Source organism: Salvelinus alpinus, chromosome 31, assembly GCF_045679555.1.
Source record: "Salvelinus alpinus chromosome 31, SLU_Salpinus.1, whole genome shotgun sequence".
NCBI lineage: Eukaryota > Metazoa > Chordata > Actinopteri > Salmoniformes > Salmonidae > Salvelinus > Salvelinus alpinus.
The window spans coordinates 35,087,022-35,107,027 of record NC_092116.1 but is presented as its reverse complement, the minus strand read 5'-3'; the positions used below and the strand labels follow the sequence as shown (position 1 = coordinate 35,107,027).

Sequence of the window (20,006 nt, the reverse complement as noted above, 5' to 3'; positions counted from 1 at the left end):
TGTTATATAGAACTGAAAAGGTCATTAAGCATTATGCCTGTTTTTTGTCACCACTCTAAAAATACATGGTTTATATTCACCTAGGAAAATCCACTTTCTAGCTTACAATGACAACCTACTCCGGACGGCGCTGGGCCAATTGTGCGCTGCCCAAGGGGACTCTATCATGGCTGAATGTGCTACAGCCTGGATTTGAACCAGGTACTGTAGCAAATCTTGCACTGAGATGCAGTGCCTTTCACTGCTGTGCCACTCAGTCGCAGGTTCCTGGAGTATCCTTTAGGGTTTCTTCAAATTGTAACTAGGCGGAACCCTTGTAAGTGATCCTTGAAGAAAAAATTAAATCATGAGGTGAAATGCCAGCGGCGCATCAAGTCCAATGTTTTATATCTGGGGTGTTTATTCTCTATCCATAGCCAGAATGCTCACCATGCACTGCAACATCGAACAGGATTCTGGTTATATTCATCAGCAATGTAGGGAGGTTGAAGTCTGAACTTTTTTATTATACAGAATAACAAAACAAGCACATGACAGATTTCATACCTTGGTTTTTGTGGGGACAACTTTTGTTAAGTTATAATACCTTGTCCATAACGTAGAGGTCCATGTGGTATTAATTGAAGAAGTAAAGGAGGTGGATGTGATCTGCGTTACATACCAATTGACATGCCTTGTCTGTGTACCTGCAGGCAAGTGAGCAGTTCAGTCTTCTGCACGCAATACAGCTAACCTTATCTTACCTCATTATCCATTGAATTGGGACTATTTTCTGTTTAAGATTGGAAAATAGATGGTATCAAACAATATTTACATCATACAAGGGACAAACATCTCCTAGATCTTTTCATTTTTCAGTTAAAATTTCTTATGGCTGAAATCCCGCTAACGGGATCGATATGACAACAGCCAGATGATGTGCAGGGGGCCAAATTCAAACAACAAAAATCTCATAAGTCCTCAAACATGTATCTCATACCATTTTAAAGGTAATCTTATTAATCCCACCAAGGGACCGTTTTCAAATAGTTTTTTCAGCGAAATCACCATAAACGATTGTTAGGTCACCGCAAAATCAGACTCATTTTTCCAGCCAAAGACAGGAGTCACAAAAAGCAGAAATAGACATATGAATCACTAACCTTTGATCTTCATCAGATGACACTCATAGGACTTCATGTTACACAATACATAAATGTTTTGTTTGATAAAGTTAATATTTATATTTAATAATTTAGTTTACATTGGCACCATGTTCAGAAATGCCTCCGAATTTGCAGAGAGCCACGTCAAATAACATAAATACTCATCAACTTTAATTAAAGATACACTTGTTCTTAATACAACCGCTGTGTCAGATTTCAAAAAGCTTTACGGCAAAACACAATATTCAATAATCTGAAAGCGGCGTTCAGCCACAATAGCAAGCCATACAGTTACCCGCCAAATCATGTCAACAAAACTCAAAAAGCAATATAAATCTAAACTTAACTTTGCTGATCTTTGTCGGAATGCACTCCCCGGACTCCCACAAGAAATGTTTGTTTTGTTCGGTAATGTCCATCATTTATGTCCAAATAGCTACTTTTGTTAGCGCATTTGGTAAACAAATCCAAAGTCACGAAGCACGTTCACTAAAAGCTGACGAAATGTCCAAAAGTTCCGTAACAGTAAGAAACATGTCAAACGATGTATTGAATCAATCTGTAGAATGTTTATAACAAATCTTGAATAACGTTCCAACCGGAGAATTACATTGACTTCAGATGAGTGATGGAACAGAGCTCCCTCTCATGTGAACGTGCATGGTCAGGTCATGGCAGACCTGACTAATTCCCCTCTCATTCGGCCCCCCTTTACAGTAGAGGCATCAGACAAAGTTATACAGACTGTTGACATATCTCGCTGTGATTTCAATAGAATCTTGGTTGAAAATCGACCAGCCTCATAATTCCCACTTCCTGTTTAGATTTTTTCTCAGGTTTTTGCCTGCCATATGAGTTCGGTTATACTCACAGACATCATTCAAACAGTTTTAGAAAATTCAGAGTGCTAATATGCATATATTAGCAACTAGGACTGAGGAGCAGGCAGTTTAATATGGGCACCTCTGTGCACCTCTCATCCAAGCTACTCAATACTGCCCCTTCAGCCATAAGAAGTTAAGCACCTGCTACTGTCCTTCAAATCAAAATGTTTGCTGGGCAGGTAGGTTCCTGCAAGAACCCCCACCAGCTAAGGAGGTTCCTTGATGAATCCCACCTTTAATGGGGTTCTTGGAAGAACCTTTTGGGGCCCTTTTCAGTGCCAAGAACTGTATGGTTTTAAAGGACAGAACTTTAGAACTCCAGTTGAACCCCACATTTTTAGAGCGTACTTGGACTAGGATTCAAAAGTTACTCTCACATCTGAGCTATCTTTGTTGCAGGTGCATGGTTACAGTTGAGTAAGATGAAGAACACTGTTCTTGCTAGTCTCACTGCTCTAAAGCTGTACGTATCGGCCTCAAAGCCTTCGTCAGAGCTTTCAGTGTTCACAACCTGCACCTCTATGTAGACATTGCTCCACCCACATCCGTTCAATGCATCCAATGGGGTTGGAGTATGAGAGAAAATACGTTTTTCCAAAAATAACAATGTGCATTTCATAAGTATTCTAATAAAGTGTGTAGGAGACGTGTCAAACAAGACTAGAATCACACAGAGGACATCGACCTATCAAGTACGTTTTCATTAATCATTGGGTTCCGTACATGAATAAAACTTGAGTAGACTAAAGTGGCAGCATTAATTCATGTTCACATTTACAACATAAATAGGCATTTCATCATTAAGACCTTTTGGGAATAATGAGGGTGAAAATACCAAAACATTATTCAATAGACACTGATATGACCCCACCATCAATACACTAATATGACCCCACCAACAATACACCAATCTGACCCCACCATCAATATACTAATATGACTCACCAGCCTGTACAGTTGACACCAGGCAGGATGTGGCCGTGGACTGATGCAACCAAATCCTGACTCTGCCATCAGCATGACACAAAATAACTGCCAGTGACTGGATGTTTTTTGTGTTTCGCACCATTCCCCTTGCTGACAGGTGTATAGAATCTAGCACGCAGCCATGCAATCTCCATAGACAAACATTGGCAGTAGAATTGCCTTACAGATGAGCTCAGTGGACCTTCAATGTGGCACCGTCAGAATCAGCCACCTTTTCAACAAGTCAGTTTGTAAAAAGACTGCCAGGAGAACGCTAACTGCCCGAATGCATAGTGACAACTGTAAAGTTTGGTGGAGGAGGAATAATGGTCTGGTGCTGTTGTTCATGGTTCAGGCCCCTTAGTTCCAGTGAAGGAAAATCTTAATGCTTCTGCGTACAATGACATTGTAGACGATTATGTGCTTCCAACTTTGTGGCATCGGTTTGGGGAAGGCCCTTTCCTGTTTCAGCATGACAACCCCCCCGGTGCAGGTTTATACAGGATTGGTGTGGAAGAACTTGACTGGCCTGCACAGAGCCCTGACCTCAACCCCATCGAACACTTTTGGGATGAATTGGAACGCCAACTACGAGCCAGACAAGACACCTAATTGCCTAACATCAGTGCCCGCCCGCTCTAATGCTGTGGCTTAATGGAAGCACGTCGCCAACATCAATGTTCCAACATCTAGTACAAAGCCTTCCCAGAAGAGTGGAGGCTGTTATAGCAAAAGGGGGGGGAACCAACTCCATGATATTGGAATGAGATGTTTGACAAGCAGGAGCCCACATACTTTTGGCCATGTGCTGTGCTTTTTAATTATAGGCTTAACATTTACTTACCCCACTAAAGTTATTAATTTCACATCTTGGATGTCCTGTTCACAGAGCAATGATGTGAATCACCCATACATTCTGGCTAGCTAATACTGTACTGACCATGTTCAGGCAAGTTTCCTCCCTGCCTCCAAATACGGGTATGAACATGAAGTACCCTGAACATGAATAGATCATTCTGTCCCTAAAAGATCAGATGGCATCAACATGTAACAAAACCAGGAGATATGAATCATCAAGTCATCCTACAACTTCTAATACATTTACTCATGTAAAGATGAAGAGCATGTATTTCGTTTTACAGGATGATAATGCAAACAATGGAATGATTTAGTGAAATGTGAAGCTGCAGACTCAGTAAAGGGGTCTTTCATCCCTCTGTGGCCTGGAACAATTCTTCAGCCTCAGAGTAGCATGGTTCTCATTGTGGACTCTGAACTCGTGTGAGTAATATATATATATATTATATTTATATATATGAATGACATTTCGATGTCGACGGAGGACCAAAGATGCCATGATTAAATTTATATTATTTATATATGAAAAGAAACCTACACAAAGGAAATACTAACAGATTTGATTCGACAGTCCAAGTCCTGCAGTCAGAGTTAGGTTGCTAATCTTTCTAAACTCTTTCAGTTGTGTTCCGTGGGTGTCACTGAGTAGGCTGATGCCCCATTTTATGGACCCAAGAGCCATAGGCATAAAAAGGCCTTGCCTGTGCACGTGACACAACCCCTTCTCGGATGTCAATCTTTCTGATTTCCACCAATCAGAGTTGATGTCAGAGTCATTAGAGGGACAATAGAGTGCTGAGTACCAGGCAGTTAACAAGTGTGGTAGACTACTAATGACCATCACCAGCATCAGAGCTTGGAGAAGCCTAATTACTACATGGTCACGTGGAATTTAACTGCCTTCATGTCCTGTAACTGCCGGTGTGGTGTTAATACAGTCACCATAACAGTCCTACTCCTTCCTCCACTTCCCAGAAATGGACCAGTTCAGATAAATTGTTCAGCATATCACACCAACAATAAAGTAAGTAAAACAGTTTACTCTGGATTCCTTCATGCATTTATTTGTATGGAATGTGAGTCAGTTCCTGTTGTACAGTCAAGACAACTGTCAGTCTTCTAGATCTTACTTCCAACACCTTTCATCTACAATTAGAAAACAAAAAAATACACATCAATAACCAGCTGCAAAGAAGTAACATTTAGTGATAGAGTATGTATATACACACACCTTGGTGGAACAGTTGATTCTAGCAGTTGATAGCAGTGCCTGGTGGAGTCTCAGTACCCGGGATCTTCTGTCCGGTACTGGTCACACACCAACAGTAACCTACCAGAAAGACATGTTGCATATACAATATATACACATTGAATTGTCACATTCAACTGAATTGAGAATTTTGTGCGTGCATGTGCGCCAGTGTTAACCTGTAGAGCCCCAACATTGTTCGGGGGTGTATTGCCCATTGCCGTCACATGTGGGAACGTAGGCTCCAATTGAGCCATTTAAAGCGGCACGTCGAGCAACCTCACATGGGGTCTTGGGTCGTGTCATAGCATCTGGACACAGGGAACAAACATTGTAATGTGGACAAAACATTGCAGAACAATATACATTTCTGGACATACATTCTGGAATCTTAGGGTGAGTCCCCTATTCAGAAGTAGTTTATACGGAATAGGGTTCCATTTCAGATGCAACCTAGGTAATTCCTGTCTAAATATTGAAGTCCTGCTACTTTTTTGAAAAGGCCTGTGGAATCAATTCTGTTTCTGTGTTTTGTAGAAGAGCTGATGAAACTAAGACTGGAAATTGTATCAGTGTTATTTCCTGATAGTTGTTAGACAATCCAATCATACATCCAGTTGAATGATCAAACCATTCATATCAGAATACCTCAGTCCAGCATCTAGACACCAATATTCATCTCTGGAACTAGAGGAGTGGCAGGTAGCCTGCTGTTTGAGAGTTGGGCAAGTAGTTCAAATCAGTGAGCTGACTAGTTGATATATCCGTCTATGTGCCCTTCAGCAAGGCACAACCTTCATTTCTCCAGTGTCAAGGTTGATAATGGCTGACCTCTCAGAGGGTGTCCCATGGAGAACCGGTTATGAATAGAAACACATTTCCAATTCACACCTGCGTATTAATACCTACATGTGTGTGAAGTAGGACAGAGCAACACCAACAAATGTTTTTATTAAAATGTTGGTGAGTAGGTGTGAAGTATTTCACACTTACCTCCCAGAGCAAAAGCTGTGCTGACAAGCAGAATGATGGTGAATGTCGCCATGGTAATCGTCTCCTGAGAGAGAAAGAGTGTAAGATTAGTTGAGCATTTTAAATCTGGAATGGCTGTGGAAACTAGAGGAGAGGTTAACCTTTCACGGCTACTAACCCCGGATCCGGGAGCACCCCCCACCCCCCACACACTGATTAGCATAGCTAGCATAGCTTCACAAGTAGATAGTAGCATCTAAATATCATTAAATCACAAGTCCAAGACACCAGATGAAAGATACAGATCTTGTGAATAAAGCCACCATTTCAGATTTTTAAAATGTTTTACAGGGAAGACAAAATATGTAAATCTATTAGCTAAACACGTTAGCAAAATACACCACTATTCTAACTCCATCAGTTTCTTACTCCTTCAGGTGCTATCACCAATTCGGCTCAACTAAGATATTGATAGCCAATAACCTATAAAAAAACCCATCAGATGACAGTCTGATAACATATTCATGGTATAGGATAGTTTTTGTTAGAAAAAAGTGCATATTTCAGGTAGAAATCAGTTTACAATTGCACCGACCATCACAAATCCACTAGAATTACTAGATAGAGCAACGTGTATGACCAATTTACTCATCATAAAACATTTCATAAAAATAGACAAAGCATAGCAATTGAAAGACCCAGTTCTTGTGATTTCAGACCATATTTCAGATTTTCTAAGCGTTTTTCAGCGAAAACACAATAAATCGATAAGGTAGCATACTACATGTGCAAACGTTACCAGAGCATCGATTCCAGCCAAAGAGCGCTATAACGTAATCACCGCCAAAAGATATTAATTTTTTCACTAACCTTCTCAGAATTCTTCCGATGACACTCCTGTAACATCATTTTACAACATACATATACAGTTTGTTCGAAAAGGTGCATATTTAGCCATACAAAACCGTGGTTACACAATAAAAATACTAGGAAATCAAGCCTCAATATGTCTGACGTCATCTATCAGAGTGATCTAGTTTAATTGAAAGCTAATCATATACTTGACTAAAAAATACAGGGTTGACAGGAATCGAAAGACAAATTAGTTCTTAATGCAACCGCTGATTTACATTTTTAAAATTATCCTTACTTTTCAATACAGGGTTCGCCAGGTGAAGCTATACCAAACAAAATGGCGAAATATGCGTTTAAAATATTTCGACAGAACAACAATTTATCATATTAAATATTGCTTACTTTGAGCTGTTCTTCCATCATATTCTTGGGCAATGTATCCTTTCTATGTTATAAACGTCTTTTGGTCGATAGATGTCCTCTGTCCTTCGAAATATCCACTAACGATCGAACGACACCCCAAAACGTGTCCAAAGTTTCAGAGTGCACAACAAAGAAATTCCTCAAAATCGCACTAAACGGATATAAATTGCTATAAAACGGTTTAAATTAACTACCTTATGATGTTTCTAAGTCCTATATCGAATTAAATTACAGACGGATACATTTCAAGTTGATAACCGAGCCTGTGAAAATGGCGTCCGGAGGTCCCATCCTGCGTAAGGGCGAGCGTCGAAAGGGGGGCTACTCTCACTCCTTGGTCTTTTATAACCTCTGAGAGCTACCTAGAAGGCCCATTCCACTTCTCATTGGTTACTGACATCCAGGGGAAGGCGGGTGCAGTTCGTGTCGTTCCATAGGATAGACAGAGACCTTAAAAACTGATCTGAAACCAGAGCTTCGCTCTCAGACCTTTCACTGTCTGTCATGGATTTCGCTGTAGAAAGAGTTCTGGGTCACCCACAGACATAATTTCAACGTTGTATGAAACTAGAAGGTGTTTTCTATCCAATATAATTAATAATATGCATATTGTACGAGCAAGAATTGAGTACTAGGCAGTTTAATTTGGAGACGACAAAATGCTAATTCAGAACAGCACCCCCTGTAGTCGCAAGAAGTTAAGGAAACCCACTGTAAGGTACAAAACTTAAGCAGCATTTTCTAAACCCAGTACTGAGGACCCCAAGAAGCGAGTATGGGCAACACGGTGCTACTAGTCTTCTGCCAAAACTCAGGTATCATTTCTTCAACCACATACAATAGATTAGCCTGGCACACAGGAATATGTATCCTTCCCAAATGGCTCCTCATGTAGTGAACTACCTTTAACGAGAGCCTATAATGCACTACAAAGGGAATATGAATTATATAGATATTGTCAGACACTACCCATTTACTGAAAATGTACAGATTAGTCTAAAATCTTTTATTCAGGGAACACCTCCACAAAATGGCACAACTATATAGTGCACTAAGTTTGACAAGAGCCACATATAATTTTGGTACCATTTGAGATGCAGATAGTCTATTAAATAATGATGCACTCTCACCTTCTGCACTCTTCCAAGGGATTCACTGGGTGTCTCTCTCTCTGTTGTCTGTGAGTTATGGTCTACCTCTTCCACCACTCCTTTTAAAGGACCTGTCACAGGTGTGACTAGTTGCCTCATTAACCCAACAAGAGATCCTGTTGTCGGGCCATTAGTTAGTGGTGTAAAGCACTTAAGGAGAAATACTTTCAAGTACTACTTAGGTCGTTTTTGGGGGTATCTTTACTTTACTATTTATATTTTTGACAACTTTCACTTCACTACATTCCTAAAGAAAATAATGTACTTTTTACTCCATACATTTTCCCTGACACCCAAAAGTCTCACTAAACACAAATGCTTTGTTTGTAAATTGTGACTGAATGTTGGAGTATGCCCTTGGCTATCCGTAATTATATAAAAAAAACAAGAAAATGTGCCGTGTGGTTTGCTTATTGTAAGGAATTTGCAAGGATTCATACTTTTGCTTTGATACTTAAGTATATTTGATCAATTACATTTAATGTTGATACTTCAGTATATTTAAAACCGAATACTTTTAAACCTTTACTCAAGTAATATTTTACTGGGTGACTTTCACCTTTACTTGAGTCATTTTCTCTGAAGGATACTTCATAGGCAGTGAAGAGTAGTAGAGGAAGATGGGTCCAGTTTCGAGGGATCCTGAGAGGCTCCCTGTGAGTATGCCGAGGCCAATAGAGAGTGATAGGAATAACATGTGTTTCAGTAAGGTTGGTTTCTTAGCATTCATAGCCATGGTTATCAACTGTACCGCAGAAATGGAACATAAATCACAGAAAATATATGTTGTGGTGGTAGCTGCAGAGAACTCCTTGGGTTATGAGATTTTACTGCAGAAGTGTTACAAGGTGTGACGAACGATAGCGTCCAGTTCTCCCAGGCTGACAGCCTGCTGTAGGATCAGATTGGGCAAAGTAGTGGAATAGTGGTGAGGTTATAATGGGTCTAGGATCAGATAGGGTCATGTAGTGGAATAGTGGTGAGGTTATAATGGGTCTAGGATCAGATAGGGTCATGTAGTGGAATAGTGGTGAGGTTATAATGGGTCTAGGATCAGATAGGGTCATGTAGTGGAATAGTGGTGAGGTTATAATGGGTCTAGGATCAGATAGGGTCATGTAGTGGAATAGTGGTGGTGTTATAATAGGTCTAGGATCAGATTGGGTCATGTAGTGGAATAGTGTTGAGGTTATAATGGGTCTAGGATCAGATAGGGTCATGTAGGGGAATAGTGGTGAGGTTATAATGGGTCTGGGATCTCACACAAGCACGAGTGCGCGCACACACACACACAAACACACACATACTAAATTCTCCAATTCAACCTCGGGATCGGTGTCCCTCCTGCGGGATGGTTGAGCTAACGTGCGCTAATGTGATTAGCATGAGGTTGTAAGTAACAAGAACATTTCCCAGGACATAGACATGTCTTATTCGGGCAGAAAGCTTATCTTCTTCTTAATCAAACTGCACCGTCCAATTTACAGTAGCTGTTACAGTGAAAAAATGTCATGCTATTGTTTGAGGAGAGTGTACAGTTATCTATTTGAAAATGTATATATTGATCAATTTGGCACATTTGGGCAGACTTTATACAACATTTTGAATAGAAATGCAAAACTTTGCACACACTGCTGCCATCTAGTTGCCAAAATCTAAATTCACCTATGGCCCCTGTTTGCATGATAATTGTCCATTCTAAATCAAAACAAATTTAACAGAGCTAGCCTGAAGCAGAGGTATCACCCTTACATCTACAGATTTAGTACATTTAAAGACCAGATTAAATCAAGAATAGTCTGATGGGTGACAATATTAGCCCATCAGTTGTGAATGATGCCCAGTGGAATTCAAGAAACAGCACATACCTTTTTTTGGCCACTTCTTCAAATCATAGTGCCACACCTCATGTAGCTGAGCCCATAGGCCTATATGTTTTATTTTACCTTTATTGAACTAGGTAAGTCAGCTAAGAACAAATTCTTATTTTCAATGACGGCCTAGGAACAGTGGGTTCAGAGGCAGAACTACAGAGTTGTACCTTGTCAGCTCGGGGATTCAATCTTGCAACCTTTCGGTTACTAGTCCAACACTCTAACCACTAGCCCCCCGACACATAAACTACTGCAGCATAAATCACATATACAAAACACAGGGCTGAAACCCATTCAAAAGAGCGAGGAGTACCTCGAATAAATACACAGGAGGAGACCCGAAAACAGAAGCGCACAATGATACAACACGGGTGCACGGAAAGAGCAACAGTACCGGAGGGATTCGTGACAGAGAGGTTAAGGAAACCCTGTGTAAGCTACAAAACCTATGCAACTTAGCACTTCCGGGTTGGAGCGAGTAGTCGCATTTCGCTTCGCTCCACAGGTAGTATTACATTTCATTTCATTTCATTACAGTACAACGGTTTGATTTGTCTGATCTTAGCAATTTTTTCTTAGCTAGCTACATAGCCGTCTTTGTATCAAAGATAATTGTGTAGTTTAGAGTAATTATCGAGGTTAGCTAGCCAGCTATTTTCGTCCTTCTAACGTAGTCAACACTGCTAGCTGCTAGCTAGCCAGCTAGCTAACTTCTACCGAATAGCCGAATAGCAGCACTGTAGGAACTATTACATTACAACGGAACGACTTGATTAGTGTAGTGTTAGCTAGCTACATAGTTGTCTATGCTGTCTTTGTATCTAAGATAATTAGCTAGCGCCGCCGTTAGCTAGCGCCGCCGTTCTCCTACCTAGTCAACACTGCTAGCAACACTGCTAGCTAGCCAGCTAGCCAGCTAGCCAACTATAATTTTAGTCAATAAGATTTTTTGCAACGTAAGCTTAACTTTCTGAACATTCGAGACGTGTAGCCCACTTGTCATTCCAATCTCCTTTGCATTAGCGTAGCCTCTTCTGTAGCCTGTCAACTATGTGTCTGTCTATCCCTCTTCTCTCCTCTCTGCACAGACCATACAAACGCTTCACACCGCGTGGCCGCTGCCACTCTAACCTGGTGGTCCCAGCGCGCACGACCCACGTGGAGTTCCAGGTCTCCGGCAGCCTCTGGAACTGCCGATCTGCGGCCAACAAGGCCATCTCAGCCTATGCTTCCCTCCAGTCCCTCGACTTCTTGGCACTGACGGAAACATGGATTACCACAGATAACACTGCTACTCCTACTGCTCTCTCCTCGTCTGCCCACGTGTTCTCGCACACCCCGAGAGCTTCTCGTCAGCGGGGTGGTGGCACTGGGATCCTCATCTCTCCCAAGTGGACATTCTCTCTTTCTCCCCTGACCCATCTGTCTATCGCCTCCTTTGAAATCCATGCTGTCACAGTTACCAGCCCTTTCAAGCTTAACATCCTTATCATTTATCGCCCTCCAGGTTCCCTTGGAGAGTTCATCAATGAGCTTGACGCCTTGATAAGTTCCTTTCCTGAGGATGGCTCACCTCTCACAGTTCTGGGTGACTTTAACCTCCCCACGTCTACCTTTGACTCATTCCTCTCTGCCTCCTTCTTTCCACTCCTCTCCTCTTTTGACCTCACCCTCTCACCTTCCCCCCCTACTCACAAGGCAGGCAATACGCTTGACCTCATCTTTACTAGATGCTGTTCTTCCACTAATCTCATTGCAACTCCCCTCCAAGTCTCCGACCACTACCTTGTATCCTTCTCCCTCTCGCTCTCATCCAACACTTCCCACACTGCCCCCACTCGGATGGTATCGCGCCGTCCCAACCTTCGCTCTCTCTCCCCCGCTACTCTCTCCTCTTCCATCCTATCATCTCTTCCCTCTGCTCAAACCTTCTCCAACCTATCTCCTGATTCTGCCTCCTCAACCCTCCTCTCCTCCCTTTCTGCATCCTTTGACTCTCTATGTCCCCTATCCTCCAGTCCGGCTCGGTCCTCCCCTCCTGCTCCGTGGCTCGACGACTCATTGCGAGCTCACAGAACCGGGCTCCGGGCAGCCGGGCGGAAATGGAGGAAAACTCGCCTCCATGCGGACCTGGCATCCTTTCACTCCCTCCTCTCTACATTCTCCTCTTCTGTCTCCGCTGCTAAAGCCACTTTCTACCACTCTAAATTCCAAGCATCTGCCTCTCACCCTAGGAAGCTGTTTGCCACCTTCTCCTCCCTCCTGAATCCTCCCCCCCCCCCCCCCCCCCTCTCTGCGGATGACTTCGTCAACCATTTTGAAAAGAAGGTCGACGACATCCGATCCTCGTTTGCTAAGTCAAACGACACCGCTGGTTCTGCTCACACTGCCCTACCCTGTGCTTTGACCTCTTTCTCCCCTCTCTCTCCAGATGAAATCTTGCGTCTTGTGACGGCCGGCCGCCCAACAACCTGCCCGCTTGACCCTATCCCCTCCTCTCTTCTCCAGACCATTTCCGGAGACCTTCTCCCTTACCTCACCTCGCTTATCAACTCATCCTTGACCGCTGGCTACGTCCCTTCCGTCTTCAAGAGAGCGAGAGTTGCACCCCTTCTGAAAAAACCTACCCTCGATCCCTCCGATTACAACAACTACAGACCAGTATCCCTTCTTTCTTTTCTCTCCAAAACTCTTGAACGTGCCGTCCTTGGCCAGCTCTCCTGCAATCTCTCTCAGAATGACCGTTTTTGATCGAAATCAGTCAGGTTTCAAGACTAGTCATTCAACTGAGACTGCTCTTCTCTGTGTCACGGAGGCGCTCCGCACTGCTAAAGCTAACTCTCTCTCCTCTGCTCTCATCCTTCTAGACCTATCGGCTGCCTTTGATACTGTGAACCATCAGATCCTCCTCTCCACCCTCTCCGAGTTGGGCATCTCCGGCGCGGCCCACGCTTGGATTGCGTCCTACCTGACAGGTCGCTCCTACCAGGTGGCGTGGCGAGAATCTGTCTCCGCACCACGTGCTCTCACCACTGGTGTCCCCCAGGGCTCTGTTCTAGGCCCTCTCCTATTCTCGCTATACACCAAGTCACTTGGCTCTGTCATATCCTCACATGGTCTCTCCTATCATTGCTATGCAGATGACACACAATTAATCTTCTCCTTTCCCCCTTCTGATAACCAGGTGGCGAATCGCATCTCTGCATGTCTGGCAGACATATCAGTGTGGATGACGGATCACCACCTCAAGCTGAACCTCGGCAAGACAGAGCTGCTCTTCCTCCCGGGGAAGGACTGCCCGTTCCATGACCTCGCCATCACGGTTGACAACTCCATTGTGTACTCCTCCCAGAGTGCTAAGAACCTTGGTGTGATCCTGGACAACTCCCTGTCGTTCTCAACTAACATCAAGGCGGTGACCCGTTCCTGTAGGTTCATGCTCTACAACATTCGCAGAGTACGACCCTGCCTCACACAGGAAGCAGCGCAGGTCCTAATCCAGGCACTTGTCATCTCCCGTCTGGATTACTGCAACTCGCTGTTGGCTGGGCTCCCTGACTGTGCCATTAAACCCCTACAACTCATCCAGAACGCCGCAGCCCGTCTGGTGTTCAACCTTCCCAAGTTCTCTCACGTCACCCCGCTCCTCCGCTCTCTCCACTCGCATCCACTACAAGAACATGGTGCTTGCCTATTGAGCTGTGAGGGGAACGGCACCTCCGTACCTTCAGGCTCTGATCAGGCCCTACACCCAAACAAGGGCACTGCGTTCATCCACCTCTGGCCTGCTCGCCTCCCTACCTCTGAGGAAGTACAGTTCCCGCTCAGCCCAGTCAAAACTGTTCGCTGCTCTGGCACCCCAATGGTGGAACAAACTCCCTCACGACGCCAGGTCAGCGGAGTCAATCACCACCTTCCGGAGACACCTGAAACCCCACCTCTTTAAGGAATACCTAGGATAGGATAAAGTAACCCTTCTAACCCCCCCCCCCCCCTTAAAAGAGTTAGATGCACTATTGTAAAGTGGTTGTTCCACTGGATATCATAAGGTGAATGCACCAATTTGTAAGTCGCTCTGAATAAGAGCGTCTGCTAAATTACTTAAATGTAAATGTAAACTGCTAAGGCAGCATTTTCCCAACTCGGCTTTCCCAACTGTGATCCCAGGTATCATCTCTTCAACCACTTACAATAGATTCTCCTTGCACACAGGAGCATGGATGCTTCCCAAATGGCTTATTATCCCCTATGTAGTGCACTACTTTGGACCAGGGCCCACAGTGAACTACATAGAGAATAGCTCAGTGCCACAAAGGTAATATGGACCCTTGTCTGAAGTAGCTCACTACAAAGGGAATAGGAGGTCAGTTGGGAAGCAGTCAGGTACAGTATTAGATGAACAGATGTTGAAATCTCACCTTCTGAAGTCTTCAGTTGTAGCTTCACTTCTTCAGAGATCTTCAAAGGTCTTCACTGGGTCTCTCTCTCTGTCCTGCATGTGAGTTGAGTTCTACCTCTCCCTCAATTCCTATTTAAGGACCCGTCCAGTCAGACCCCTCCCTCTATTTTTCTAAATCTCTCATCCTTCAACCCTCCACATACTTTCTGTCCAGCCCAAAACCTGCTGGACCTGTCCGATATCTACCTGTTTGACAGGGTTGGGGTCAATTCAAAGTGAAGGTATTCAACTTTTGTAACACATTCATGTGCTGCATATTGGGTCACAATATGGTTATGAAGATACTTAATTCTACCTAATTGAAGCTGATGAAGATGTAGTCTGAAGTGCATTACAATGTCTTGGAAACACAATGACATTTCAGAAGGAGATAAATAATGAGCAGGAAAACCTTTTGTCATCATGGTGATGTCACCATCTAACTCTGGAATTTTTAATTCATTTGAATGAACTGTGTTCTATTTGAATTAACTGCCAACCCTGGTGTCTGTTTGTTAGCTAATGATGAGCTTTATTCACCCCAAATCACTGTATCAGAGATGGGCCACTACACCCCTTAGGGACCCACCAAGGCTGTCCCAAATGGCTCCCTATCGCCTATGATATTGTGCCCTACTTTTGACCAGGGCCCATATGACTTTGGTCAAAAGTAGGGCACTATAAAGATAGGAAGTTGTGATTTGGAACGCTGAAGTTGTGATTTGGAACGCTACCCATGTAATTGAGTACATATGTTACACTGGCTTGTGTTTCTGTTTGTAACCGTATTTTACAATGAATTTAAAGAATCGACTTGTATTTTTTTTCCAGAGTTTCCTGGTCTTTGCATTAACAAGATAATAATTTCCAGCACTCTTCAGACCGTTGAAAATGCAACAAAAGGAGAGGAGTACAGGCACAGCCTGCCCCACCACTCCCAATCATTCTCGGGTAGCGGTGGCTAATGTTAGCAGACGTTTGTAGGAAGTTTTCACATGATCGTAGCACAAATGTATTGTGCATAGTCCCCAAAAATACCATAAACCTCATAATCTCACAGTGTGATTTAATTTGAAATGTTGTAAGGAGGTAATTACTTAAATAGAGTTTAGTAAACTAAGCAATACATAAATAGTTGCCTCTAATGGCATTATATGTCATATTTAGCTCTGCCATTTCCTGGTTCCATTTCCATGGTTTCTAAGATTCTTAAATATCCTCCTGATTTCAGCTGATGTGACACAACAATCAATGTAACATGTAGAGAATCACTGTACCATCTAAACCACTGTAATGTATATTTCCAATAACCAAAAATGTCAAAGATTAAGGTTTAGAGAAACCATAGTGCACATAGAATAGATCTACAACTTATTGACTCACTTCCCATGGGAATGACAGATCTATAACTTGACTATCTATCTGAAATGAGTCCAGTCATACACCAAACTACATAATGGACTTATCAAAGAAAACGTAATGTAACTTGTATTATCCAGGCTTCTAATATGCATCAATAAAATAGATATTCCTAACATCACACCTTGTAAGGCTGCCGGTCCGGTCCAGCCAGCACGGAACGTTGAAATAGAACAGGAATGACTGTTGAATTCTACAACGTCTTCATTCTATTCATTCTATTACAGGTGAGGTGAAGGGTCAATGTCTTAAGGCTGAAGGGCTGGAAGGGAGATATGTAGTAGGACCAGGGTTGTGTTGTTAGGAGAGGGGGGTGAAGAGAAGAGGAGAGGGAAGGAGGAGAGGTGATGGGTCAATGTCTTAAGGCTGAAGTATTGGAGGAGAAATATGTTGTAGGACCAGCAGCATTCCTTTATGAGGAGATGAGGGGATGTGAGGCATAGAGAAGGGGGGAGAGGGTGATTAGCTAGCATCCCTTTCTTTGTGAAGGTGAAGCCTCTCTCTCTCTCACCACACCATGTCATCAAAATGACTTTCTGTATTTCTGGAGGAACAATACAATGGAATAGATGGATGGAGTCTGAAGTGACGTGGTACAAGAAAATAAGATATGAGACAAATGTGTGGATGAGAAGAGGGGAGAGAAGAGAGAGAAAGAGAGAGTGGAGGGGAGAGAAGAGAGTTAGAGGGTAGGGGAAAGGAGTTTCTGTATTTATGGAAGAACAGGACAGTGGAATAGATGGATGGGTTTTTAAACGAATCTATTATGGGTCAACATGTACATTTTGTGGTTTGTTCATTATGTTCTCCTGTCTCTTAGTGAATCCTGACCAGTGGTGTTATGTTCTCCTGTCTCTAAGTGAATCCTGACCAGTGGTGTTATGTTCTCCTCCTGATTGACCTTCAGCAGCATATTCACCACTCTCTCAAACCGCTAACTCCACCCTCTCGCGGAACAGGCCGAGAAACAAACTACACCAGCTCGCAGTCAACTCAGTGTATTTGAGAGATGCCGGAGAAAAGGCCATTTTAAAACCGTCCTGAGACTGCTGCCTAGTCTACAGATATCCCTCAAACAAACAAAAAACGACTCTAATAGAATGAGTGGTAAAAAGTCGCTTATAGAGAAAGTCACTTATAGGCCTAGTAGCCTACTATCTATGGTGGTGAAATGGACAGCATTTTAGACTTCACTGCAGTGTCATGACGTGGCCCTCTTTGGGGATAGCGAGTACCATCCCCTTGTCTCTGCACCATCTCTCTCTCTCACCACCTCTCTCTTCCCCCTACACCCAGGCTCTGTTATCGCAGGTCATACATTCCTAGAGGAGTCTCTCTCCTCAGGGCCATGCTGTATAGACAGAGAGAAGGTTTCACAGGAGAACAAAGGAACCTCTTCTCCATCATAGAACTTGAGAACTGAACAATGTCCATGTTTTGGAGAATGTGTACACGGTCGGGGGAGAATCCAGCTACGACCGGTCCATTTCGTTTAATGTTTGTGAAACTCATGAGAGACAATACAGCAACATTACCATAACTGTGTTTATACAAGAGTCTCAGTTGTGAGGCTTGCATCTAATTGTTGTATAAAATGAATGACTAAAGATGAAACTATTTGTGAAATTACAGTGGGGCAAAAAAGTATTTAGTCAGCCACCAATTGTGCAAGTTCTCCCACTTAAAAAGATGAGAGAGGCCTGTAATTTTCATCATAGGTACACTTCAACTATGACAGACAAAATGAGAAACAAAATCCAGAAAATCACATTGTAGGATTTTTTATGAATTTATTTGCAAATTATGGTGGAAAATAAGTATTTGGTCACCTACAAACAAGCAAGATTTCTGGCTCTCACAGACCTGTAACTTCTTCTTTAAGAGGCTCCTCTGTCCTCCACTCGTTACCTGTATTAATGGCACCTGTTTGAACTTGTTATCAGTATAAAAGACACCTGTCCACAACCTCAAACAGTCACACTCCAAACTCCACTATGGCCAAGACCAAAGAGCTGTCAAAGGACAGCAGAAACAAAATTGTAGACCTGCACCAGGCTGGGAAGACTGAATCTGCAATAGGTAAGCAGCTTGGTTTGAAGAAATCAACTGTGGGAGCAATTATTAGGAAATGGAAGACATACAAGACCACTGATAATCTCCCTCGATCTGGGGCTCCACGCAAGATCTCACCCCGTGGGGTCAAAATGATCACAAGAACGGTGAGCAAAAATCCCAGAACCACACGGGGGGGACCTAGTGAATGACCTGCAGAGAGCTGGAACCAAAGTAACAAAGCCTACCATCAGTAACACACTACGCCGCCAGGGACTCAAATCCTGCAGTGCCAGACGTGTCCCCCTGCTTAAGCCAGTACATGTCCAGGCCCGTCTGAAGTTTGCTAGAGAGCATTTGGATGATCCAGAAGAAGATTGGGAGAATGTCATATGGTCAGATGAAACCAAAATAGAACTTTTTGGTAAAAACTCAACTCGTCGTGTTTGGAGGACAAAGAATGCTGAGTTGCATCCAAAGAACACCATACCTACTGTGAAGCATGGGGGTGGAAACATCATGCTTTGGGGCTGTTTTTCTGCAAAGGGACCGGGACGACTGATCCGTGTAAAGGAAAGAATGAATGGGGCCATGTATCGTGAGATTTTGAGTGAAAACCTCCTTCCATCAGCAAGGGCATTGAAGATGAAACGTGGCTGGGTCTTTCAGCATGACAATGATCCCAAACACACCGCCCGAGCAACGAAGGAGTGGCTTCGTAAGAAGCATTTCAAGGTCCTGGAGTGGCCTAGCCAGTCTCCAGATCTCAACCCCATAGAAAATCTTTGGAGGGAGTTGAAAGTCCGTGTTGCCCAGCAAACAGCCCCAAAACATCACTGCTCTAGAGGAGATCTGCATGGAGGAATGGGCCAAAATACCAGCAACAGTGTGTGAAAACCTTGTGAAGACTTACAGAAAACGTTTGACCTCTGTCATTGCCAACAAAGGGTATATAACAAAGTATTGAGATAAACTTTTGTTATTGACCAAATACTTATTTTCCACCATAATTTGCAAATAAATTCATAAAAAATCCTACAATGTGATTTTCTGGATTTCTTTTTCTCATTTTGTCTGTCATAGTTGAAGTGTACCTATGATGAAAATTACAGGCCTCTCTCATCTTTTTAAGTGGGAGAACTTGCACAATTGGTGGCTGACTAAATACTTTTTTGCCCCACTGTATGTCATGTGTTTTTAAACTGTTTAACTTCCCGTTAACTTCTTTCAGCTAGGGGGCACTATTTATATGTTTGGAAAAATAACGTTCCCAAGGTAAACTGGTAAACTGACTTGAGACATAGTTTCAGGCTTTTATTTTGAAAAATGAGTGAGATTTATCAAAATGCGTCAGGTGTCCAAGAGATGTAGCTCGACATTTTCTTTCTCTGTAGTATTGAATAGTTCACCGTCCGGTTGAAATATTATTGATTATGTATGTTAAAAACAACCTGAGGATTGATTATAAAAAAACATTTGACATGTTTCTACGAACATTACGGATACTTTTTGGAATTTTCGTCTGCCTTTCAGGACCGGAACGAGCCTGTGGTTTTCTGAACATAACGCGCAAACCAAATGGCGGTTTTTGGTTATAAAACTAATCTTTATCGAAAAAAACTAACCTTTATTGTGTACCTGGGTGTCTCGTGAGTACAAACATCCGAAGATTATCAAAGGAAAGCGATTTAATTTTATTGCTTTTCTGAATTTCGTGACC

The 20,006-nt window shown here is 42.9% G+C and overlaps 1 pseudogene; it reads right to left on the bottom strand.

Moving 5' to 3' along the window:
• The window catches only part of LOC139561571 (saxiphilin-like), a 35,796-nt pseudogene extending 20,900 nt beyond the window's left edge, over positions 1-14,896 (bottom strand).
• Positions 14,897-20,006: the final 5,110 nt, after the last annotated feature.